Raw genomic sequence first — 27,962 nt, 5'->3', positions numbered from 1 at the left:
AAAAGATGCCCCAACATATAAAAAAGACACGTGCTCCACTATGTTCATCGCAGCCTTATTTATAATAGCCAGAAGCTGGAAAGAACCCAGATGCCCTTCAACAGCGGAATGGATACAGAAAATGTGGTACATCTACACAATGGAATATTACTCAGCTATCAAAAACAACGACTTTATGAAATTCGTATGCAAATGGTTGGAACTGGAAAACATCATCCTGAGTGAGCTAACCCAATCACAGAAAGACATACATGGTATGCACTCATTGATAAGTGGCTATTAGCCCAAATGCTTGAATTACCCTAGATGCCTAGAACAAATGAAACTCAAGACGGATGATCAAAATGTGAATGCTTCACTCCTTCTTTAAAAGGGGAACAAAAATACCCTTGGCAGGGAAGAGAGAGGCAAAGATTAAAACAGAGACTGAAGGAACACCCATTCAGAGCCTGCCCCACATGTGGCCCATACATATACAGCAACCCAATTAGACAAGATGGATGAAGCAAACAAGTGCAGACCTACAGGAGCCGGATGTAGATCGCTCCTGAGAGACACAGCCAGAATACAGCAAATACAGAGGCGAATGCCAGCAGCAAACCACTGAACTGAGAATAGGACCCCCGTTAAAGGAATCAGAGAAAGAACTGGAAGATCTTGAAGGGGTTCGAGACCCCATATGTACAACAATGCTAAGCAACCAGAGCTTCCAGGGACTAAGCCACTACCTAAAGACTATACATGGACTGACCCTGGACTCTGACCTCATAGGTAGCAATGAATATCCTAGTAAGAGCACCAGTGGAAGGGGAAGCCCTGGGTCCTGCCAAGACTGAACCCCCAGTGAACTAGACTGGTGGGGGGAGGGCGGCAATGGGGGGAGGGTTGGGAGGGGAACATCCATAAGGAAGGGGAGGGGGGAGGGGGATGTTTGCCCGGATACCGGGAAAGGGAATAACACTCGAAATGTATATAAGAAATACTCAAGTTAATAAAACAAATTGAATTGGAACCCTGAAATAATTTAAAAATGCCATGCGAATCATTTAATTCTTTTACATGGTTTAGATAAGGAGGGATGCTCATTTCAGATCGCTTGGAATTATTAGAAATTCGGAGACAAACATTTAGCCCCTGTTGAATTCATCAATAAACTTATTTAATTACAGAACAAGATTTTTGTACTATTGACAAAGGAAAAGGTGTTATTTGTATAGCTTTTATGTAAGTTGTATAAATGAAAACATATAGAATTGTTTATACAAGGAGACGAATACTAAAATTTATGGTATAAACTAATTAAAAACATATCATTCCTTGTTACATGCTATTGAGACAATATGAAAACAGTAGTGTGGTTTTGAATATGAATGTCCCAACTTTTAAGCTTAAGAAACCAGAAGATATTCTAAACATGATTGGGATTTTATAGCAAAGTAAATTCAAGAAGTAACTTTGTTTACTTCCGGGTTTTTACAGTCACAGGATATGACCCACTGACTGCCATCTTCACTGCAGAAGTCCACCTACATCATTTTCCTTATCTCATTCCACATCTACACTGGCAGAACTTCTCATGCCCTTGACTCCTCCTGTCTGCCACCTTATTTTCTTCTTTTGTAAACATGGGTACAGCTGTCCAGGCTTTAGAAGCTGGTGTAGAAGCATTGAGGTTGTCTATGATAAGAGTATTCCTTTCTGCAATCCCTCCAGGTCCTGAATTATTGCGTTCATACAGAGTTCCCATTTTGAACCCTAAATTTCTATTTAATAGGAAATCAAATCTTGAACATGGTCATAAACATTTTATAAATAAATTTCTAAATCAGCAATAGTACTTTAGAAAAAGAACCTATTAAAGAACAGATCAAGAGAAAAATCTCTACCATGCTTTATGCGTTGTATGCCATTATGTCTCTTCCTCTTTCTTTGAGACAAGTTCTTGCAGTATAGCCCTGGCTGGTCTAAATCTTGCTCTATAGAACAGTCTTGCATCTAAGGGATCCATCTGTCCTTGTTTCCTGAGTGCTTATATAAAAGGTGTAAAACACAATGGTGCATTTTTCTCTCTTTAAGAATTATTCTCCTCTTTTTTGTCCTTTTTAATGGTACCTAAAATATGTTGTATGAGCATCATGTGCAGTGGCCAATATAATTCCAAGAAGTAATATGACATAAAATTTGATGAACAAGTTTTGTCTCAAAAAATCTCTTAATGGAAGATGAACGATTATTACATGAGATTTCATGAAACTAAAATTCTTTACAGTAAAGAAAACCAACATTCAAGTAAGAATGCAGCCTATATGATGGGGAAATACGTACCAACTATGCATTTGACAGAGGTTTAGTGTCTACAAAGAAATAAAGAGCTCAAAAAATTAAACATCAAGACAATAAAAAACCCAACTGAAAAATAAGGGATGCAATTAAACAGAGATCTCACATGGTGAACTTCATCTGGCAAAAACAACAAAATAAAACAAAAAATCCACTTAGTATGATGTTTATACCATTAGTCATCATGGAAACACAAATGAAGATACTATTAAATCTCATATTAGCCCCTGTCAGAATGATTATGAGCAGAAACACCAATGATAACAAACACTAGCACAGAGAAAGGAGAGCACTTATTCATGATGGGAGTGCAAACCATCATAGAAATTACTGTGGGTGTTCCTCAGAAAGCTAAACTAGATATATCATGACTGGTTATACCTTCTTGGTTACAAAACTAACGGGTTCTATACACTATATTAGATATATTTTTTCATCTATGATTATGTTTTTCCAACCAGGAATTGGAAATGACCTAGATATATATCAACTAATTAATGGGTAGTGAAAATGTGGCATATCTATACAATAAAATACTGTTCAGTTGTTAGAAAATCAAACTATAAAATGCACAAGTAAGTGGATAAATCTGGAAATAATCATTTTGAGTGAGGTGATACAGACACAGAAAATCAAACAACACATTTTCTCTCATATGTGAATGCTACCCTTGAATCTTTTGGTGTGTGTGTTTCATTTGGAATACCTACAGAGGTGAAAAAAATTACTAAGAGGCCATGGGGAGGGACTTCCAAAGGAAGAGCGATAGAATTCCCTGATGCAAATGATTATAAAGGAATGATGAGATAGGAAAGGGTTAAATGGGAGTAGAGGAAAAAATGGAGAGCAGAGTAAAGGTAGGAGTATGGGGAAGGATCAACAAACTAAATCCTTTCAAAAAGGATGTATGAAAACTATTACAAGAACACACACACACACACACACACAATTTCAAATGGAGCAACAGAACAATAATTTCCCTACTAGTCACCATAAACTAAAAAATGAAAAGCCTAGCACCAGAAATGGATTATCCTTTTGGAATTATTGGCCAGTGAGTTCTCCCAGAACCTCCCAAACACTACCAGCTACAGTCATTGTTCTTGGCCATCATCCAGATCCTGAATGTAAGATGCTAGTGCTTGACATTACACTACAGCTGGCACAGTCCTAGAAGTTTCTACCCTATTGGTTAGCTTTCAGATCACTAAAAGGAACTGTACAGGCTACCACAGGGGAAAAGAAATGATCAGTCATATATGGCTGTGAATCCTCAAAGTTATAAGATGAAATATGATTAGCCAAGTAATACACACCCACTTGTGCAGTGGTGACAAGAACATCAAGTTAACAATCGACTTCTTTCTGATTGGATTTAAGAGATGCTCTACAACATAAAACCAATAATTTGCACCATTATCTGGTGAAGAAGCTCTAGAGACAGCATATAGAGGTTAGCGGATATTCATTTTATGAATCTAAATGAATGCAGCATTAAATAAACTACCAATGACTTACCATTACACTCACAAATCAGTGTGTTACTCACCCCTCCTCTGAGGAATATATATATTAAGAAGAAATATATATTAAGAAGAAATATATAAGAAATGATGAGATGCTCAGCCATATTTATAATATCATATCCCTTACTCTCAAAACTTGGGAATCAGTGCAGAGGAAGATGTAGAACGGATGTAAAAGGCTGAAGCAATGGATAAATTTGTAAAGAAAGCATTTGGACACAGCAGAAAGCTCACACATGAACTGACAACAGTTATGATAATGTGTACCAAACCTCTCCAAGTCAAAGCCCAACCAAATTCCAGCATAAGGAGGGAGGTAAAGACAAACAAGTCTACCTCTGCCTATAGGACGAACAGCAATGTTAGCTGCTAGGAGATGGAGAGTTTTCTCAAAGATTGCATTTGCTGCTAAGTTGGCTACTATACAGTGGAGAGCTACATATCTGAAAATATTTAGGCAGCACAAATTGGTCTTGAAGCATTTACCAAAAATAAGGTCACAAAGTTGTGTGGGTAGGGAAGGAGATGTGGATCTGGGAATCCATTTCTAGAGGTGTGAAGACGGGAATGAATAGGATTGAAACACATTGTATAAAACTTGAAACTCTCAAAGAATCAAACAGTCTCTAATGGGTAAAGGGACACAATTAACATATATATCCACTAGTGTGTACAGGGAGGAAGGGCTGTTCCCAGTTTTCATGGCAGATATTTGATTTTTGAAGAGCATGTCATTACTTGAATCATGTTAGCAACCCCTATTGACTTGCTAGAGAGGAGATCTTTGACCAAAGCTTCTGTTCTGTTATTGTTGGAGTTGATTTTTTAGTATTATTTAAATTAGTTATAAATAACAAACTTTGCAAAAAAAAAATGTCAGAGCTGTCTGAAAAACATCTAGGAGCAGACCTGGATAGTCTATTTAGATGTTACCCAGAGGAGAAAGGTTTATCTTGATTGAGTTATTGTTTTTTTGGGATCTTTTTGTTGGAATGAATGAGTGCCTTCCCTAGTTGTTACAGGCATTAGCAAATGGCAAGCTGGGTACAGTTCCTTTACGATTTTTACCCAATTTCCACAAATCTGTCAATCAGATGTTTATAACTAGTAACATTAATATTTACAATGAGCTCATATTTTGACTTATAAAAGTCTTTGAACACATTATTCAAGTAATTCCATAAAGCCAGACCTGAAAGGATGATTTCGTTTCTATACTTTTAAGAGATTTATTGATACATATATGGCATTTGCATTATGAAATGGACAGGATAAAATCACCTCTGGGAAGGCCCTATGGAAAGGAGATGTGAAGTCTAATAAAGAAGCATCTGGTACAAACCCACCAGGTTGATATTTTCCAGAAATGCTTGGATTACATTACAATGCTTTGAAGTATAATGTCTGAATTATTAAACACAACTAAGAGGAATCCAAGTTTCTTTCATTACATGTAGAGTAATTGCTGAAAGAGATCCTGGCCCCCCTGAGTACACACACAGAATGCAAAATCATTATTATACCTAGTTTCTGCTAATTTTTAATTAACCTCATTCAGAATAGAAAGAAGTTTGAATCATCTACATCTTGCTACATAAGTGACACAATAAGAAATTCAAAGTGTCACACAAAAGTAAAAGCTATCGAAAAGAAACAGTTTTCCCTTAAGGGAATATTCAAAGAAGTTCTTTGAAAAGACAGGAACTTGTCAATATTTTTCCTCTAGCATCTAAAAATACATTTAAATCAATTAAAAAACATATAGTTCAGGCATAGTATAGTATTCCAGCAGTAAGGAGGTGGACTCAGGAGGACCACAAGTTCAAAGCAAGTTCCAGCTACATAATAAATTTGAGACCCTGCCACAAACCAAAGCAAACCAACCAACCAACCAACCAACCAACCAACCAACCAACCAAACAAACAAACAAAAAACCTAAACTACCACTGCCATTACTCCAACACCCTCTGGCTTTATTTTGAAGTTCTAATCTGGCCTCCTTCAGTTCTCTTTGCTGAAACACTATTGCAGCAGAACCCTGCGTAATTCTCTCTGTTCAACACTGAGGCAGGATATTTGTAAATAATCAGTTGCTAATGAATGCACTAAGAGGATCTCTATTCCTACCAAACTTTAAAATGTCTACTAAAACAGTAAACACTGCTTGAAGAATAGTTTTGTATGGTATTAATATTAAAATTTATATGAGTTTCTAATAGGAGCACTGATAAAAGTGGCATAACAAATAATGTTCTGGTTGGATTTTAGTCTTACTCCACAAGATGAAACCCATACCAGGACCAGTACTAGGTCAAGAAGCTGTGGCTAGACAGGAAATAGACCCCAGGGGAGGACCAACTACTGTAGCAGATATAGTATTGAAACAACTCCTAATGACTTATCATTGTATCCATAAACTAATCCATCTCTCAGCCTTCATTAGGGAAGTTTCTATTTATACTAGAAGCTAGTTAAAAGAGATTCTCAAAAGTGGTTAAGATGCTGAGAATAAGAATCTGTGGAATAGTCAGTCCTAAGTGTGACATCTAAATCTCACCCCTCTCCTCCCAAGGCCCCAGGTTCATTGTGGAAGACAAGACAGAAAGAGTATAGGATCCAAAGGGAGCAGATGAATAGAAGGCAACAGTGTCTTCCGGACAAAGGGGGACAGCTAAACATGAAGGCAGTGGTTAGGAAAGTCAAGCCAGACCAAATCCCACCATGAAAAAGGAAAGTTGTCACAAAGTCTTGTCAAGCAGCTATTGGCAACTGATAAGTACAGGAGAGGGAAAGTCAGTTTTCTATCAGACTGTGGCCCTTGGGAAACTGATCATAATCTAGTGGGATGCTAAGGACATTTACATAGCATAAATTTAACTTGACTCTGAGGAGGCCAAAAAGAAGATACAAGGTTGAGTGGGTCATGGTAGATGAGGGAAGAATTAAGGGAAAGACTAACTATAACCAAAATATATTGTACAAAACTCTCAAAAATAAAATAACATTGAAACTTTGAAAAAATATGGTGGATAATTCTTTTCTTCCAGAATGTTCTTACAAACTGCCTAGATCTGCTCCTGTCCTGCCTCCTTCACTGTGTTTTGTACCCTCTATTTTGGGTGTTCTGGTAAGATTCCTGTGTCAACATCTTCACGTCTTAACATAAGCATTTTCTGTCTGAACACAACTCTGTTACCCCTTTCCCAGTTCTTGTACTCTAACTTAAAACCAATGACTTACTATACATACTACAACTCATGGCACAGTCACTGACACCTTCCCATCCACGGAAGCCAGCTTTTGCCTTTACTCATCTTACTTTGCATTTTGTGAGAATGAGAATCCTCTATTTCTTAGTCCATATGGACAGCAATATCACTTTGCAATAAGGAGGTCTGGATAAGTCTGTTTATGCAGATTACAGCCGAGAGCTGTCACTTATGAAATGTAGTGGAATGTATGTATCATTACTTGTCACCTAGTCCCTGTCTTAGTTACCATTGCTATGAGGAAACACAGTGACCAAAGCAAACAGAAAGGGAATGGTTTGCTTGGTCTGTACTTCTACACTGTAGTCCTTCACTCAAGGAATCAGGACAGGAACTCGAACTGGGCAGGAACCTGGATGCAGAGCCTGCAGTGGGGTGCTGCTTACTGGCTTGTTCATGATGGCTTGCTCAGCCTGCATTCTTATTAGAACCCAGGAACGTCAGCCAAGGATGGCACCACCCACAATGCACTGGGCCATCTCCCATTGATTAATAATTGAGAAAATACTCTGCATCCAAATCTTACAGAAGTAATTCCTCAGTTGAGGTTCCCTCCTTTTAGATGTTCTAGCTTGTGTTATGTTGACATAAAACTAGCCAGCATAGCCCTCATTCCTCTGCCCCTTCCTTTGAACATTATCTTCTTTAGATTCTTGGGATTCTACTTGGTGGACCTTTGGTATTTTATCTAAGCTATTCATTTTTTTCAACACAATATTTATGATGACTATTTGGAAAATTTATACAGTACATTCTGATCATGTTCCCATTCCTTCCGGGTTTACCTTTTCACCCTCGTGCTCCTCCTCAACAAAAGTAAACTAAGTATAGTTTGTGTTGCCCATGAGTATGGAGAAACTCCCAGTGGCCCACCCCTTAATGATAATTAAGTCCTTTCCCATCTCCCCACAAGAAACCAACAACTGTGAAGAGCTACAAAGCAGCATCTTTAGCACAATGTTTAAGGACTCTCTTCAATGGCTTCCTGCTTAGACTGTTTCTTTTCACTTTTTATAGGGGGCGGGAATAAAGTGGAAAATGTTGTAGCAAAAGCCTTCAATGTCTCTCATTCTCAATTGTTATTCTGGAGTTACTGATATCACTGTGACAGATGCTTCCTTGCCCAAAAAAGCCAGCAGCAGAACAGATCATGTACTTCCACATGGTCTCCAGAGCATCTTGGATCAACATGGTACCAGGTCTCTGTTGTGGTTTGCCCTGGAGTTATCTGTATTTTGATGCTAATTCCACTTCCCCAAGGACAGCTGCCTAGTCACTACTCAGGAATCAGGTGACTTCACCAAAACCTCCCCATTGAATTTGTAAAGTACAGGTGAGGGGCAGGTACAGGATTGAAGGAGGCCTGTCATTAGAGGAGAAGGAAGGATGGGTGGGAGAGAAGTTTGAAGGAAGAGGAGGAGACTAGAACAGAAAGGAAGAGACAGGAGGGAGAGAGAAGAGCAGAAGCCTTGGCAGGACAATGGAGGCTGACGTAAAGATCTCGCTCTGTGTATTTACAGGTTGTTATCAATGTTCCTAAGGGATGGTTGGTACTGGGATTTGTATGTTTAAGTGGGCGGTTATAGCTTATCAATTGGATCTAAGATTATTGTGTTGTGTGTTATTTATGTGACAGTTTGAGTGTAGGAAAGTGTGCGGCAGCAGGAGACACTGGGCCGCTGAGGAGTTGGGATGTGTTTCTGCCACGTTATCTAGCAGATATCTTGGGGCACTGCAGTGCTGGACCTAGTGAGGTAAAAGACACCTATACATTTTTTTATTTTTATATTTTTAAAACAACAGATCTCAGCATGGATCATGACATCAACATGGCCTCTTGGTGACATTAGAGACTACAGACATTACCATGGCCTCCTGGGGCAGCACTGATTATGGAAATCAAAATGGCTTCCTGCAGCAGGGTGGACCACAGACAATAACATGGCCTCAGGCATCAGCACAAACCACAGGCATCAACATGGCTTCACTAGGCTATGTATTAAATGATAAATTTTTATTCAAATAGCCCCTATGTTTATAACCAATACTTTATAAGATGTTTTCATATTTAACACAATTTTCATAACAATGCCATAGAAAAGGTTTTTTCCCCATTTCTTTTTCAAATAAATGGAAATGGAAAAGGGAAGGAAAGTTAAAAGGATTATATGTCATCAGGCATTGTCAAATTGTGAGTTGGTCACAGAGCTAAGAGATGTCCTAGATAATCTGGCCTCTATATTTCCCTGGGAGGTTTAGTTTTCCTAAGCTATAGCCCTGCTCTGTATAGTCCAAATCTAAAAAAAGAAAAAGAATAATTTAAAGATTATCTACCCTCTTGGTTTTGCTGAGTCTGTTATATAATTAGTTAATACTTCAGTGACTGAGAAGCATATTACAAGTCCAAGTGTATCAAAGACCATGACATAAAAACAGATACACTGAAACTAATAGAAGAGAAAGTGAGGAAGAGCCTTGAATACATAGGCACAGGGTAAAATTTTATGAACAGAACACCAATGACTTATGCTCTAAGATCAAGAATTGACAGATGGGACTTCATAAAATTGAAAAGCTTCTGTAAGGCAAAGGACACTGTCAATAGGACAAAATGACAACCAACAGATTGAGAAAAGATCTTTACTAATCCTACATCCCATAGAAGGCTAATATCTAAAGTATACAAAGAACTCAAGAAGGTAGACACCAGAGAATCATATAATCCTGTTAAAAAATGACGTATAGAGCTAAACAAGAATTCTCAACTGAGGAATACTGAATGGAGAGAAGCACCTAAAGAAATGTTCAACATCCTTAGTCATCAAGGAAATGCAAATCAAAACAACCCTAAGATCCTACTCATGCTAGTCAGAATGGCTAAGATAAAAAACTCAGGTGACAGCAGATACTGATGAGGACGTGGAGAAATAGGAATAATTCTCCATTGTTGGTGGGGTTGGAAGCTGATACAACTGTGGAAGTCAGTCTGGAGGTTCCTCAGAAAATTGGACATAGTACTACCCAAGGACCCAGCTACATCACTCCTGAGCATATACCCAAAATATGCTCCAACATATAACAAGGACACATGCTCCACTATGTTCATAGCAGCCTTATTTATAATAGCCAGAAGTGGAAAGAACCCAGATGCCCTTCAACAGAGGAATGGATACAGAAAATGTGATACATTTATATAGTGGAGTACTACTCAGCTATTAAAAAAATGACTACATGAAATTCTTAGGCAAATGGATGGAACTAGAATATATCACCGTGAGTGAGGTAACCCAGTCACAAAAGAACAAACATGGTATGTACTCACTGATAAATGAATATTAGCCCAAAAGCTTGGAATACCCAAGAAACAATTCACAGACCACATGAAGCTCAAGAAGAAGAAAGACCAAAATATCAATGCTTCAGTCCTTCTTAGAAGGGAGAACAAAATACTCATGGGAGGAAATACAGGGACAAAGAGTGGCAAAGGGACTGAAGAAAAGATCATCCAGAGACTGCCCCACCTAGGGATCCATCCTGTATGCAGCTACCAAACCTAGTCACTATTTCTGATGCCAAGAAGTGCTTGCTGATAGGAGCTTGATATGCATATCTCCTGAGAGGCTCTGCCAGAGCCTTATTGATACAGATGAGGATGCTTGCAGCTAACCATTGGACTGAGCATAGGGACGTCAATGGAAGAGTTAGAAAAAGGACTAAAGGAGCTAAAGGGGTTTGCAACCCCACTGGAAGAAAAACAATATCAACCAACCAGACACCCCATCACAAGCTCCCAAGGACTAAACCACTAACCAATGAGTACACATGGAGCAATACATGACTGCAGCCCTCTATGTAGCAGAGGATGGCATTGTCTGGCATCAATAGGAGGAGAAGCCCTTGGTCCTGTGAAGGTTCATTTCTCCCATATAGGGTAATGGCAGGGAATTGAGGTGGGAGTGGGTGGGTTGGAGTGGGAGCATCCTCATAGAAACAGGGGAGGGGAAAGGGAATGGGAGCCGGAAGGAGATAACATTTGAAATGTAAATACATAAAACATCTAATAAAAATGAATTAAATAAAAAAGAAATGTATATTGCATCTTAAGCTTATGATTAAAGATGATTTTGAAGGCAATAATGGAGTTTTGCTTTTAGAAAATAGAAGGTGTGTGAGTAAAATGCTAACTGAGCAAGAATGACAACAGTGTTCAAATGGCCAAAACCCACATAAAGCTACACACAATATAAGTCTGTAATCTCAATTGTCCTGTGGAGAGATGGGAGGTGGAGACTATAGAATCCACAGAAACTTAAGAACCAGCCTAGGATGTGTGTGTGTGTGTGTGTGTGTGTGTGTGTGTGTGTGTGTGTGTGTGTGTGTATGGGGTCGGGCGGTCTCAAAGAGGTGAAACGTAAGGAAGCAACACCTGGAGTTACATTCTGACTTCTACAGGTACACCAGGATTTACACACATGAACATTCCCATCACTAAACACACAAACACAAAGATTAAAAAAAATACAAATAAAATCAGGGCTGGAGAGATGGCTCAGTGGTTAAAACAATATCAAAGACTCAAGTTTGGGTGGTTCTCAGTCACCTACAACTCTACCTACCTTAGATGCAATGTCCTTTCCTGACCCCTGTGGGTACCTGCATCAACCTGGAGCACGAGCACAAGTGCATGTGCACACACACACACACACACACACACACACACACACACACACACACACAGGTAAAAATAAAATCTTAAAAAGCCGAACAAAACAGCAGAACATTAAAAAAAACAACAAAACAGACTATAGAAGGTATCTTTCTTTAGGGAAATTTAATAATCTTATTGGCCTACATGTTTCTGCTATCCTAAATTTATTCTTTTCTACCACTCTCAAAAAAAAAAAAAAACCTTCCAACTTTCCAACTCTTCTGGGTATTCTGAGTCAATCATTCCTGAGCTTGTGTTTATGGATACCTTTCATCCAGGAGAACCATGGAGCTGGGTCATCTCTTAGATCATAAAAATGAACTAACGCTAGTGCTGCAAGCTCAGTGTGTTTAAATTTGTCCTACAGACTAAACCCAGAGACAGGAATTCTTACATCTGGAAAAAAGCAGGCAGATTTATAAAAGATGTTCAGTCATCATCAGTTCCAGGAACCAGATCAATGCCATAAACATGTTCCTGCAGTGGAGGGACGCATCGGAGACTATGTATGTTCTATCAGCAATTCCTGTGTGCATGAGACACATAAGAGCCAGTCACCAATTAACTGACTGCCGTATGCTCACTGTCACATGGTACCCACATGTAAACGCAAATTCAAAAATAGCCTTTTCCTTAGGAAATACTTAAAATAAGCTTTTGAAATGCCACAGTTGGTTTTCTTCCCACCACTTTCTTTTCTGGCCTCCCCATTCCCTGTTAGACTACTATACAAAGTCTTGAGCAACCAGCCCCTGAAAGAAAGCATAGCTTACAGGAAACGTCATTTACACTCATTCTGAGGTACTGCCATGTATGCTTGCATAGACAGCATCGTTATCATCATTTTCCTGCCAGTGTAAAGTCTTCAGTTTGATGAGGAATTAAGGTTCTAACATTTGTATTTCTCTTTTTATTTAATACATAATTTCAATATCCTACATTAAACTTCCTTTCCCGGAAAGAATGTGCAGACCTCATTCTGTCTAACCATGCAAATTTAGACCTACCTCCTTATTCATTACTTCTGAGGTGTTAGAATACACTTGGTTGAACAAAAGGTAATTTCTGTTTCCTAGCCTTTGTTAACAACTCTAGTTCTATCCACTCATTTGCTGAGTCTTAGAAGAATAGATATATAACTAGTAATCACTTAATGGTTCACTGAGAACACTTGTACAGCCTAAACTATTTTTACCAGATCACAGAACAATAGATTCTACATACTCCATGGGTTCTCAGTTGTTAGCCATCTGAGAACTGCCACTGACTCCATATCAACTACCAAGTCATAGTCAACATCCTGGACTATGGATTTGTTGGACATCTTTGTTCCTAAGTATGAAATTGGCCCCATTCTGTAACCAGCAGCTCTTTCCTTACTCTTTCTTCATTCTCAACAATTCTTTGCTTTACTTCTTTCTATCTCAAATGGGACTCTGAGGTTGCATGCATCTTCCTTGAGAGAATTTTCCCCGTCATTTCTGAACAATTTTCATCACTGACATCCCAAAATTCATAAAAAAATTGTTAACACAAATTGATACATACTTTCCTAGATGACTGTGCTAAATTAACTGGTCTAGTACTTTCTTGGATATGTGCTGAGAAGTGACCCACATAAAAGGAGATGATCAATCCATCAAATGCCTTTAGAGATTAAACTGTTGACCTACCTAGGTTTCCTGGGAGAACTACCCAGGCTTTAAGAAGGCACAGGGTCTATCTCTATTTCCAGGTAACTCAATGGCCAATGTTTTTGCCTTTTTTAGAACAGAATAAGAGATCAGACTTCCAGCTTACTACTTTTGTGTTATTTAAGGAAGCACACAGATCTCTGACCCACTGACACTTTTATATAAGACCAACAATAAGAACATTTACTACTTATTTGTTTGATTTCCTCAGTTTTGGGGTTTTTCCGTAACCCCATTATTTACCTAGCTATTCTTATAACTCTCCTAATATATCAATTTCTTAAGAAAACTTCCCATACAAGTATAGCTTCTTTGATTGATGGACCTTCTTTCCTATTAGGAATTGTAGGCTTCTAGAATGAAGAAAGAGATCACACTGTGTTTTCCCACAGGGTATATTTAATGTACTGAGTAAATATCCAAATATTAATTATTGAAATTTTTTCTTTTTCTTCTTGTCATATAAGATTTCATTTTTACTTTAAATCCCCTAAGTGACTCTTTATATTTGTTGATACATTTCTTAGCTGTTTGTCATGGGCATCAACCATCAAGTAATTATTTAATGTCAAATAGAACAATACAAAACAAATCACATGTAGATAATAACACAGGTTAACAAACAATAGCATGCAATTATGAACTGGCTCAACAGATAACATGTTTGTTACTATCGTAGTTTCAATTTTTTTTGTTATTCTGACAAAATACTCTGATGACAGCAACTTAGGATCCTAAGAAAAATATTTATTTTAGCTGAAAATCCAGGTTACTGTCCATCATTGCAGGGAAGTCAATAAGGCAACAACAACCTGAAGCAACTAATCACAACCACAGTCAAGAGCAGAAAGTAAACAGATGTATGTGTGGTTGCACTCAGATCACTTTTCTGGTCTTACAGTCCCTGAATAGGGATTGGTACTGCCCACAGCAGGTGGTTCTTCTTAAATCAGTTAATATAATTAAGGAAATCCCTCATAATTATGTCCCTGTGCCAAGTTAATCTAGACAGTTCTTCATTGACACTCTCCTCCCATGTGAATTTAGATTGTGTCAAGTTGACCATTAAAAGTAGCAATTGTAGTCACCTTCACAGCTGCTCCCTCTGATGCCAGTAAACAATAAGACAGCTGTTTTGTCTAGGTATCACATAACCATTCCCATCTTACAATGGAGCTACTGTGGCGACCTAGAGAAAATTTAGGCTCATAGTCACTTGAGGAGATAAACAGAACAGTGGAGCTGATAATTAGGTGTGTAGTAATGAGCTGTTAACATTTCTCACCCCAGACACCTGTGGTCTTAGAAGATGCTGAAGTACCTAAGAGGTAGAAGGACAACTTGGGGGTGGAACTCTCAAGCTGTGTTCATTAGTTCACCAAGCTGAAGTTGGAGAGAATCCTTTCTTTTGTCTGTTGGTGGCCTCTATGTTGAACTGCCATTTCTTTGTATCTCAGGAAAAGTCATGAAATAAAATACTTCTGATAATTTAGTTTAGACACCATGGTTCTTGATCGCTTTGACCCCATATTTTTCACTGTGCCCATTGCATGTGTGTTTCAGTATAAGTCTATGGGGATACACATGTGTATGGACACATGTGAAGTCAAAGGTCAACATCAAGTATCTCCTCAATCACTCTTCACCTTAGTTTTTGAGACGAGGTCCTTCATTGAACCTGGTTGTCACCAATTCAGGTAGGCTAGCTGGCTAGAAAAGCCAGAGCTCCACTGTGTATGGCTATGTCAGAGGCTGCAGGTGTGGATCACTATACCTGCTTTTTCCACAGGATGCTAGAGATTATGAACTAAGATCCTCAAGTTTGTATTGCAAGCACCTTCCTGGCTGAGCTGTCTCCCTACCCCTGATTTTGTCTTTGCTTTACTGGAAGAAGTGGAAAAATAATAACTATTCATGATCCTGTGTAAAAATTAACTGCAAGATGACATCAATGAGAACACATTATCTAATGGAACCAAAAGCCTAAAACTGGAATTTTTCTGTGTATGCAAATCATTTTAACATACATCAGACTGAAGTAAATTTTATGACAAACAACCTAAAATGTGACTAGTTTTCATTTTTTATACTCAGCAGTAGTTCTTCAGGCTAATAAAATCTTTACAAGTAAGAATCTACATATCTGATAGAGTGAAATAAAGTGTGTAAACACTGCACATGCTTACAGAGCATGACAACTGATAGTTGACTCTGGTGTGTCGTAGAAGCAAAAATACCTTTGTTATCAAAAAATAAAAAATAAAACCACTAGTTCCAGTTAGTCTATGGTATCAAGGTGTCTATAAGAACATTTGAAAAAATCAAAAAGGCAATACAAATAAACTCTCCCTGTTAATTTTAGGCTGAAGGTCAGGGTTAACCAGTGCACACTGGAAGAAGGAAAAAAGAAGGTATATTCTACATGGCTTTATTTACACAAGTGTTAATGAAAGTAAAGTTTCTCAACAAGTGCGGTGATGATAGCGACTCAGGCAGTTACGGAGAGATTTGGCTGACAGTTCCTGGCATTGCGAAGATCCCTGAGGGGGATTCTCAAATAAAATCCCACAGTTAAAAACTTGGAATCACTGTCAATCCATATGGTAAATTCTGTTAGAGAAGGTTCAGGCACGTAGGACTTAAGGAAATGAAATCCTACACCCAGAAGCATGGCTGTTCATTGCCCTTAGCTCCCAGCATCACATAAATCTTCTCTGTCTCACATAAATAAAGAAGACCAGGGAAATTACAACTTATTTCCATATCACCCATAACTTACAAAATGCAAGACATCATGCAAATGGAGGAAGCTCCAGGGATGATTAAAAACTAATAAACAGGAAATTTAAGACTGGAAATCATATGAAGTAGAAAGATCCAATACAGTCATATCTGAAGAAATAAAAATAATATAAAGGTACAATAAGCAATTACTTATCTACTTGTCTGGCCCTAGATGTTTTGTAATATAAGTTCTTAATTCAACATTAAAAATCAATCTAAACCTGGATGTTAGGAGGACAAAAGGACTATCTCATAAACTGATTATGTGTATATAATTATATAATAAGTATTCACAGTGTAGCCTTTTTAGACAAAAGAATGTAGGGAACTTAAGGATGAAACACCATGGCTCTAACAGTCAATAAAGAAAAGTTAAGTATATGACTCAGGGGACAGATCTGAGTCCTGTATTTTGTCATCATTTTATATTAGTATGTCTGTCAATTTCTGAGGGTTGGAGAGTTGGCTCAGCAGTAAGAGCTTTGGTTGCATTCAAGAAGTCTTGAGTTCAATTCCCAGCAACCACAGGGTAGTTCATAACAAGTGTAACGGGATCTGAAGCCTTCTTCTGTCATGCAGGCATACACGTACATAGAACATTCATTTACATAAAGAAGTAGGAATTTCTGGTTTCCATGGAGACTCAATTGTGTCATGTGATGCTTTTCTGGAAACTGTCCTTTGAGAGGATGTCTTGCTAAAGCAGATACGTGAGGGGATGTTTTGCTGAAGGAGACACATGAGAGGATGATTTGCTGAGAAAAGACATTGCTGTTTTTCTGGAAGCTGCTTGGTAAAAGGGCATGCTATGTTTCCCTGGAGTGGACACTTCAGAGGACACATGATATTTAGAAAGAGTATAAGTATAGCCCAGAAAGACAGTGGACAATGCTCTTGCATTGGTTCACCTTGCTTTACTGATCTCTACATGTTGGGACGTCATATAAATGTACCAACTGGTGGTGTTCCTTCCAGCTGATGCTTGCCACTTGGTGGAGGCTTGAGCTTTCTTCTGTGTGGAGTCACTGCTACTGATTCATGTTTGGTGTTTTGCTAGCAGACTGGACTGCTGTCCACAAAGATTGGGATTGCTCCAAAAAACTATTTCTAAACAGGTCCACAAACCCCATTTCCTATTAACCTTTCTTTTTCCCTATGTTTGGTGGGTGATGGGTTAGAAGGGAGGTTGAAGTGTTAAAGAACCATAATTACTTGTGGACTTTCGGAGTTGGCTCTGTCTTGGCTCCTTGAGATTATTATTTGTCCAAATACCTTGCATCTTTTAAGGAAAGAAAGTGAGCACAGAAAAGTATATAATCAATAACTAGAGGGTAAGTATTGAGTCCTGATGCCTTTAGGACATTTATATAGACCAGACATTAAGCTGAAACATATTATCAAATCTGTTCCCAATGCATATCACAAGACATCTAAGCCACACAGTGCTCCTGGGACAGGTCACATAACTCAGGATGGACAGTTAAGTCCTCAATAATTAAACCTCAAGTTTGTTTTAAACCATGTGCAGTAAAATGTAAATACTTCATTTATGTACTACTTGTACCCACTTTGCATAATTTTGTTCATTTTTCTGATTCTGAATTTCAAATTTTCTCTCTAAATTTGCTAACAGAATCTGTAAGTATTAGCCAAGAAAATTTGTTTTAAAACTGTTGTGGTTTGGATCGCAAATATTCTCCAATGGCCCAATTTACAAAGGTTTGGTTGACAGCAAGTGCTCTAACTGGAAGCTACCTTGGTAGACTCATTAGCTGTAGGGTGTGGGGAAGAACCCAGGACATCAGTGGACTACCTCTCAAGGTATGTGCTGCGGCCTTCTTTGTGCTTCCTGTTTCCTGGCCTTAGAGGGGAGCAGCTTTGTACTCCATGTACTCCACACCTTGATGTTCAGGTCTAGAAATGATGGACTAAGTGACCATGAGCTGAAACCTCAGAAATCATGAGCCAAAATAAACATATCTCATGAGGTCCAGCATGGCCTTGGTAGGGACAGACTGACATGGTTCCTGCCTCTGGGACAGGACCAGCAGACAAGGGCCTCCATGAGTGTCAATAGTTGTAGCCATAAGGTTTGTTCGGATAATATTGTACATATTTTCACATTCTTCCTTTAAGGAATGCACTCCCTGTTACCATGATATTCAGAGACAGTGTGAGTCCTGGAGGCAAAGGGGTGGCTAATGTAAATTTACCTAGCAAAATGGTAAATGATGGACCTTCAGGACAGCTCTTAAGGGTGTGAAAAACCTCATGTATTTAAAGAAGTCTATGGAAGCCAGGGAGTGGAATGTGATGGTTTGCACATTCTTGGCCAAGGGAGTAGCACTATTAGAAGGTGTGGCCTTGTTAAAGGAAGTGTGTCATTCTGGGGGTGGGCTTGGAAACCCTCCTCCTAGCTGCCTGAGGATGCTCAGACTGGTCCTGGCTTCCTTAGGGTAAAGATGTAGAACTCAGTTCCTACTGCACCATGCCTGCCTGGATGCTGCAATGCTGCCATGTTCCTGCCGTGATGATAATGGACTGAACCTCTGAACCTGTAAGCCAGCCCCAATTAAATGTTGCCCTTTATAAAACGTACATTGGTCATGGTGTCTGTTCACAGCAATAAGATCCTAACTAAGACATATGGGTTCAAAAACATATAATTTCTCAACTATGTAAAAATACATAGATGCAATATGAATTGTATAAGGGGTTTCACATATCTAAAGGAAAAGAGACAACTACACTATGAACCAGCTCATCAAAAAGATACAAAAACAGGCAGATACAAATGCAGACAGAATCCTGAATTCAAGGTCAGCCTGGGACAGAGGTAATTTAGGTACAGGCATGGTAGAAATGGTAATTACAGGACAGGATTCCACACAGCAAGCTTATTGTCTGTGCATAACATAGGCAAGCAGATCTCTGAATTCTTTTGCAATGTTAAAAGAAAATGTGTGCTTGCTGTCTCCTAAGAATTAAGGCTTTGGGGTCAAGAGATGCTGATTCATAGGATAATCAAAAGGAATCCAGAAGTAAATGACTGGATTGATGTGTGAGATAAAAGTCTGGGTTTATGGTCTACAGGAGATGAGCTATCCAGAGAATGCCTTAGAATGGCAGAGAGAGCTGCTTGGCGAACCCTCTGGAGCAGAACTTGAGAGAGAGCTGTCTGGAGATCTCCAGAAGAAAAAAGCAGATCAGCTACAACAAAAGCAGAACAGAGAGAAATCAGGCTGGAAAGCTGTCCTGAGCAGAATATAGGCTGCCAGTTTGACTTCAAGTCTTTTGTTTTTGCTGTTCCCAGACACCCCTTCCTCAGATCTCTCTCCAAGCTGAGGTTGGTCCTTGGCAATCTCTTGCTTTTATTTATCATTTCATGCTTTGTCAATATCTAGCACAACAATGAGTGCTTAATTTGTTGAAAATAAATACTTTTAAAAAGTGGTTCTGCAATTGCCTCCATAGTAACTCAGTTAAAAGACACGCTGACATTGCTCTTCCACCAAATCTCTTGAGAATTATAGAAGAGAGATTTTTAGATAGTGTATTTAAATGAATAATAAAGGTGACACACACTAGGAATCATACTTTTTTTTCCTTTTCACTAGCAAAGTGACTGTCTACTGTCTACTTTCTATATATTCTTAACATTAGAAGAGAAAAAATCCCTTGTCAACTATAGATAGATAAGGGAGTAAAAATGGAAAGAAGCTCTTCCCTGTAATCAAGCACAAGTGTCCAGAAAGAAACTAGAGTCTGTTCACTGTTAAGGACATGGCTCCATGGCTGGAGAGAAAATGGTTTGCAAGCGACAGCAGCATCTTTACAGTGGGGACATCCAGAAGCAATGATGCATGCCAGGAAATTGGTGGGTTAGGGACTGACACATAGGAGATAAAATTATCATAAAATAGAGAGAATCCAGAGGAAACCATTTTAACAGTCCTGGCAGCCAACAATGTGGTAAGATGGCATTTACATGTGCTATCTCTGCCAGGTTTTATGGAGAACTATGAAATTTGAGTGTTAAATAAACATAATTTAATAATCTCACTAAGTAAATGAGTATTAGTAATTTTCTCTTTGTGAATTATTAATGAATGATTATATTTTGAGTCATAGAATTATCTCTTCTCCCATTTCCTCTAATAACCCTTTGATTGATTACACATATAAATGATGGACAGGATTTACTTAGCATGTTAATCTTAATCTCAATTTTTTAAGAGAAACTAAAGTAGTACACAGGTGGAAAACAAAACTTTTTAGGAGATATTAGGTATCAAAAATGCCAGCAATGTACCCAAATAAACTATGGTTTTCTATCACAGAAGCTAAAGGTCTTCTTACATATTAAAATCCATGATATCCTTAACTCATCACTACATCCAATGCCATTGAGAAGTCCTAGCTGACAGTATATAGGAAGAGGAAATGAGAAGGTACATTATAGCTTAAGAAAATCTGTCCTTTTCTACTTACAAAAACTGCTAAACCAGAGTTTCTCAACCTGTGGGCCATGACCTCTGTGGAGTCAAATAATCCTTTCAGAGGGTTACGTATCAGCTATCCTGCATATCAAGTATTTACATTGCAATGTATAACAGTGGCAAAATTATAGCAATGAAGTAGCAACAAAAATAATTTTATGTCTGGGAGTCAACACAATATGAGGAATTGCATTATAGAGTCGCAGTGCTAGGAAGGTTGAGAACCAAACACTGTGCTAAAGGATCCAGTTAGAAAATTAGTAAAATCTAGAAACTCAAAGCTCATCAGAAAGTTTGAGAAGATAACAAGTAAATGCTCAGTTTATTAAAGCAACCATGAATTCTCTAATCTAGTACATAGAGAATTTGATTAAGTAATAAACATTTGCAATAGTAAGAAAAATGATTAAATAATTAGAAAAGCATTCATGATTTCCTGCAGGAAACAAAGGGCTCAAGCCTTTTCTAAATTCATTCAGACTGCTTAGGTAAGCTGCTGCAGTAATTAGAGTTTCCACTGCCATGATTAAACACCACAAACAAAAACAACTTGGTGAAGAAAGGGTTTATTTCAGCTTACAACTCCCAGGTCATGCTCTCTCCCTGACAAGTCAGGCAGGTACTGGATCAAGACCTCTCACCCAGACTACCCTTATCAGCCATTTATCAAGAAAATAGATTTGCCTCCAGGCCATCTGATGGAGACATTCTCTACTGAGGTTCCTCTGCCAAGATGATTCCAGGTTGGGTCAAGTTGACCTAGTACTAATGTCACACTCACAATGATCTTCCATGTTCCTGAATGGGATGGTTTAATTGTCAATAGCCATCTTCTATAAGATGCTACACACTATCTGCAAGCTCAGTAAATATCCCAGCTGCTTCTATTCCTGAACACTGATTACAACCTGCCATTGAGACAATTGCCCACCACAAAAAGAAAGGAATCCAGGTATTCATGGGTCAAGATCAGGTATGTTTCCTGTTAAGGAACAAGGTGGTGTAAATACATTTTTTCCTGTAACTGTCATGTACTGTTTTAGGTGTGTGGTCCATATGATCTCTGCATCCCTCCTGGAGTCTCGTACTGAAGCATGAACATAGGCAGTGTGACCAAACGAGGGTGGCAACGAGCACCGTAGTTACGACAAGCCAACAGCAGTCTGGATAGTTTTTATCCACCTCAGTTTTAAACACACCACAAAACAATTAAAATTCAAAGAAATGCATCACTTTCTATTCATATTCAGAAGAAAAAATATGCTACATAGTTTGAAAAACTGAGACTTCAAGAGTTATAAAGTTATAAAACGATTAATGCTGGTGTGTTTTGTGTGTGTGTGTGTGTGTGTGTGTGTGTGTGTGTGTGTGTGTGATGTATATGTGTATACTGTGTTTTTTTTATGGGAAGTATCCAATCAAGCATAACCCACTTAAAAGGCAGAACTTCATCATTTATGAAATCTAGGAAATGGATTTTTTATGGAAATTCTTTGAAAAGTCAATAGATTTTTAAGTCATTTAGATGAAATATTTAATAAATTCCAAGCAGAGCTTCAAAGTATCCCTTGCACTATTCAGTAAAAAGCTCAAATTAGTATCAAAATAATCTATAATTTCCACTCAACTCTTTGGGGGATAAAACAACTCAAGTGTAAACACGTCCACACATTCTTTAACCAATTAGATGATATACCACTGGTCTCCAACTGAGAGAATAGGAGACAACTTGGTTGCTGGTTTTCGAGTAACATCTGGAACATTTTCACAGCTCTATGTTCATGTGGCTCCGTGGAAATGCCCTGCATTTTTAGGGAGTCCTTGAAAACCAGTGAAAATGGTTCTCAGAGGCAAGGGCTTACCACAGTTAAGAAGCTTGAGAATTTACATGGAGCAGGGATAGAGAACGAATGCAGAGCTGAAAGTCTGCTGTTTGTGAGTCTTAAAGTGAAAAATGTTCACACAAATCACAGTTTCTCTGAAGAATTTCAATTTAAAATAAGCAAAATTCTGATAGTGGATTAAAAGTAATCATCTCAATCAATCACGGTGATAAATGCTTGCAAACCCAGGCATGAAAGGGGAAACAGGAAGACTTCCAAGCTTGGAGTCAGCCTGGGGTACACGCTGCCAAGCAAGTCAGGGTTATTTGAAAGACCTATCTCAGAAACATAAAACAGCTGGATCTTTAATTAAAGTTATTCATCTTTTACTTATATTTAAATGTGTCTTACTTATTTTAAATAAAATGGTCTTCAACAGTAATGAACATCAATCTATTCTTAGAACATGTATCTTCCTAAATCTCACTTTTCAGTAAAAAATAAAATACAGCATTTGAATTTCATACAGTTCTAATTTATTATAGGACTGACTGATCCCTCAATCTTACATCCTTTTATTTTACAATTTATCAGAAAGATGGAAACATTGTAGGCTAAAGGGATCCCGTAAATATTAGGATCTGTATTCCACCTTCACAGACGTCTAGACACCGAGAGACTCCTTGTATTAAGACAATAGAAATTGTCTTAGAAAATAAAATATGCTCATTGAAATAAAATGAAATAGAAGATAGAGGGTCCCAGTTAGGCCATGAAAAAACAATGGCTACCAATCTATAAATCATGTTAGGCTTATGGTTTGTTAAATGCTTTCTTATCGGTGTCAATGTCTCTTTGACTCTGACATCTGGTAAAGCAACAGTGGGTCTTAAATCCGAAATTTAGTACAAACCAGAAAATTTTTAATACAGGCAATTACCACTGTCCATTATCCTTGTTACTGTAAGATGAGCTTAGTAATTAAGGCAGTCTGTTTTCCTAATAATAAAAATATAACAATTCCATGCAGATTTTACCCAGCAGATAAATCATTTGTTTTACAACATACAAAACCTTTATATGGCTACTTTTTATAATCTTTCTTTATGCATTATTCAGCAATACCACCAGTCACCAGTTGTTTGCTTAGAAGTGGCATAAATTCATGTAAAAAGTCCCTTGGAGCAAGAGTTTAAAATAAATAAACCTGTGTTTGAATCTATGATCAACTTTAAAGTACATTGGTGAAAATTTCAGCTTTCAATTAATACTATGAATTACTTGCATATGATTATCATGTTTCACTGCCCAGGTCCCAGATTTGTCCTTTTGTGACATATACTAGGACATATGTAGCAACAGCATATGGAAGTGGCTTAAATAAATTAAAAGGAAGCTGGCTCACCAAGTAAAGGCACTTGCCTACAAGGCTGATAACCAGAGTTCAGTACCCAGTGACTACAGAGCAGAAGATTCTGAATAGACTCTCAGACTGTTCCTTGACCTCTACATGCATACCATGCATACATATACACCACACACCAGGCACATACACACTGAATGAATGAATGCATGCATGCATGAATGAATGAAATGTGAAAATGAATGAACAAAAGAAAACTAAACCGATAATGAAGTCACATCTCTCAGCAGATTACAATTTGTAGTGTGAAAGACATAACTGTGTCATAATTTGTTCAAGTTGAAATGAACAAATGAGTAGTATTCATGCAATATTGATGTCTTTATAGTGTTCAAAATGTACAGGGTAAGTAGAAAAATACTCAACACACACACACACACACACACACACACACACACACACACCTCACAACTGTAAAAAGAAAAGGTTATGGACAGCATGCCGTTTTGGTCAAGATGGTAGCATTATCAAAGACATTCTAGTAGAAATAATCAGGTATCATGATAATTATGGCTAGAAATGATAGATATTCACAGAAAAAAATATAAGCAATTCGATAATGAGCAAAGAACACAGTACCCAGAGCATGCCTGATCTCATCTTACATTGGAAGCTAAGCAGGGTTGAGCTTGGTAAGCATTTGACTGGGAGAAAAAGATGCATACTTTATAAAAGTAGATATATGAATAGTCAATAACAATATGAAAAGATTTTCATATCAAGTGTTCATTAATTAAGTACAAGCCAACAAACAATATAATGTACCACTTCCTGCATATGACTATTGTTATTATTTAAAATCCCCAAAGCAGAAACAGAAGAAAACTTCCTGTTAACCTAGACATTGCAACCATTTTTGCCTTGCTGAGTAATAATGGAAAATGCATGGCAGCACTCAGAAAGATGATGCGAGAGCAACCTGATATGTTAAGAGCAGTGGGAATTCTTTTGGATATAGAGCTCAAGTATTTGAAAGCAGAATCCCCGAGACACATTTAATGTTCTGGGATGGTGTGTTGTCCCAGTGTGTGCCGGGATGGTAACAGCCACTGCAAAAGACAGAAAGTAGGAAACATAGCCACCTGAGTCCAGAGGGACGCTCTGGAGTGGCTGAAGTGATTTGGGGGAAAGAAGGTGCCACAGAGTAAGACATCACCTGACCTAGGCTTCACTGAAGTAGTCACAAGGCAATCCAATATGCTTGAAGGGAAAGCCGACAGAACTGAACGAAGTTAGAAAAAAACATTACAAACACTTAGAAATAAAAATTCTTATTAGCAGATTCATGAAACACTCCAACACAATCACCATGGATATGATGCTCTGAAAGAAAAATCACACTCGACCAACCAACAGCAATGGTCACCATGACAACAGTCAAATGCTATCCCCATGTGTGTAACGACAGAAAGCATACACGTTTATTCTTCAACTCTAATGGAATTATACACAAGTCCAAAACCAGTGCCATGACGCAGGCTTCCAAATTAAATCCTTACTAACAAATATTAAGCTATTATAAATTTACATATTCAAGATAGCAGAAGATTGGAAAACAGACGAACACAGCTCACAGGTCCAGGAGGAGCTCAGAATCACATACAGGAATATAGTCAGTCACTATTTTAAAGGGGTGCCACTAAGAAAGGACAGTTTTGTTCAATATACAATGGTAATTTGGTATTTGTTCATAAAGATAAAAACCTGTACCTATATTTTACATTAAAAATTATTCAGAGGACTATAAGCCCAAGTGGAGAAAAAATTGCTTATGAAAATTTTATGATTGGTTAAGAAAGGCTCTCTCGGCAGTTTCCCTTCTCTGAACGCTGAGCCTAGGAGCAGTTAGGAGGCCTTGTGGAAGCTGAAGCCTCACTTCCCGGGTGACTCCTCCAGCCAGCCGGCCAGCCGTGCCCCTCGGATGAGGGCTGCTTCCAGAAGAGCACCTGCAGCTCAGCCTCCAGCAGCAGCTGCACCATCTGCCTTTGGCTCACCTGCGGCTGCACCTCGGCAGCCAGACCTGATGGCCCAGATGGCTTCCACTGCAGCTGGTGTGGCTGTGGGCCCTGCGGTGGGGCACCCCCTGGATCACGCCATCACTGGGAGCTGCAGCAGGGGTGCTAATGCTGAGGCTGTGAAGCCTGACATCACTAACCATGAGCCTCAGGGAGTCCAGCTGCAGGACCAGCGGTCTCGTGGACCTTACTCTCTCCAGATCAAGCAGTATCTGGAGTGTGCTCAGAACAAGAGTGATGTCATGGTCCGTGAGGGCTTCAGTGAGGTGCTGCGGCAATGCTGGATTGCAAATGGTTTGATCTAATCAAGAAATTCAAGCTGGAGAAATGTGACATTGGTTCTGTATAATTGATAGTTGCAAGTGTGGACCCTTATTTCTACCAGCTCCTTGGCTTCAGAATGGCGGTGAACGAGATCTAACTATAGCTGTTTACTGAGGCTTATAGTATTGGTTCCTTGAACTACCAGTATTGTGACTGAGTTAAAATAAAGTGTTTTATTCTGGAAAAAAAGACTATCTCAGAGAAGATGCCAAAAAGAGATTTTATCAAACATCAAATGCACAGTCAACTGTCTGTATGTACATGTTCTGTATTCCCGGCTCCCACAGCAAATGGACAACGTAAGAAAATCCGTATCTGTACTAAACAGCACGACAGCCTTCTTACGGTCTTATTGCTTGTCCCAGAAACAATACAGTGTATATAGAAACTATATAGAAAATGTCCATATAGAAAATCAACTGTATACTCCAGAAACTCCAGAGGAAGGACTTTGGTTTTGCACAAATGCCACACCATCTTACATAAGAAACATGAGCACACAGGGAATTTCCCATCCATGAGGGTCCAGAACCAGTTCCTCCTGGATAGTTTATATGAATTTTATAAAAACTGATGACTTTACCAACAAACTACAAGAATAGAAACATACATTAAAAACAGGGATGGAATTTTTTAAAAATTAAGCAAATGACTGATGAGAGTTGCTTTTTAAAAAACTCTTAAAACACTAATAAAAATATGCTAAGAATGGACATAAGGTTTAAACAGACAATTCAATAAAGAAATCAAGTAAGAACCATACCAGAGAGGATAGCACCCTTAGTCACTAGAGAAAAGTAAATTAAATCACCATTACAGACCTACTAGAATGCTAAAAACAACACAGGACAGACAAAGGCAAATGAAGAGTACAGAATGGAAAGTGTGACATTCCCTACATTATAGAAAATTGTAGAGTTACTTAGAGAAAAAGAAGAGTATTTTTATAAAATTAAACCTTCATTTTATATACATCTCAGCAATCACACTTGTATTTATTCTAGTTAAATTAAAACTCGTCAAAAAAAAAAACCAAAAAAAATTAAAACTTGTCAAATAAAATATGGTCTTGGTGGGAGAAGATATACCTAATCCTTGAAAGGCTTGAGGCCCCAGAGAAGAGGAGGCCTGGTGTAGTGGGGAGAGCACCCTCTGGGAGGCAAGGGGGAGGAGGAGTGGAATGAGAAACTGTGGGAGGGGGACAGGGAGGGTTGGGGATTGACTGGAATGTAAATAAAATAATTTTAAAAATTTGGAAAAATATGCATAAATCTGTATTTATACCAACAACATTATAATCATCAAAATTTCACATATGTATGCACATATGAGTGAATATATGCTTGTAAATGTCTATGTGTATGCATATGCAAAACTGTGCACACACATGCTGGTACTTGTAGAGACCAGAGGACATCATTGTGCTGATCCTCAGGTGACACCAACCTTTTCTTTTCCCTTTTTCTTCCCTTCCCTTTTGCTTTTGATTCCTGTGATAAAACACTGTCCAAAACCTACTTGGGAATGAAAGGGTGTGTTTCAGCTTACATATGGCA

The 27,962-nt window shown here is 38.4% G+C and overlaps 1 protein-coding gene and 1 pseudogene across 3 annotated transcripts in view; one reads left to right on the top strand and one right to left on the bottom strand.

Annotated features, from left to right (window-relative positions):
* The window catches only part of Chchd2l2-ps4 (coiled-coil-helix-coiled-coil-helix domain containing protein 2-like 2, pseudogene 4), a 49,044-nt pseudogene extending 22,657 nt beyond the window's left edge, over positions 1-26,387 (top strand).
* Crppa (CDP-L-ribitol pyrophosphorylase A) overlaps positions 1-27,962 on the bottom strand; it is a 277,017-nt gene that overhangs the window by 62,606 nt on the left and 186,449 nt on the right.

The sequence above is a fragment of the Rattus norvegicus genome, chromosome 6, assembly GCF_021556685.1.
Source record: "Rattus norvegicus strain SHRSP/BbbUtx chromosome 6, alternate assembly SHRSP_T2T, whole genome shotgun sequence".
In the NCBI taxonomy this organism is placed as follows: Eukaryota; Metazoa; Chordata; class Mammalia; order Rodentia; family Muridae; genus Rattus; species Rattus norvegicus.
This window is presented reverse-complemented; position numbering and strand designations above follow the sequence as displayed.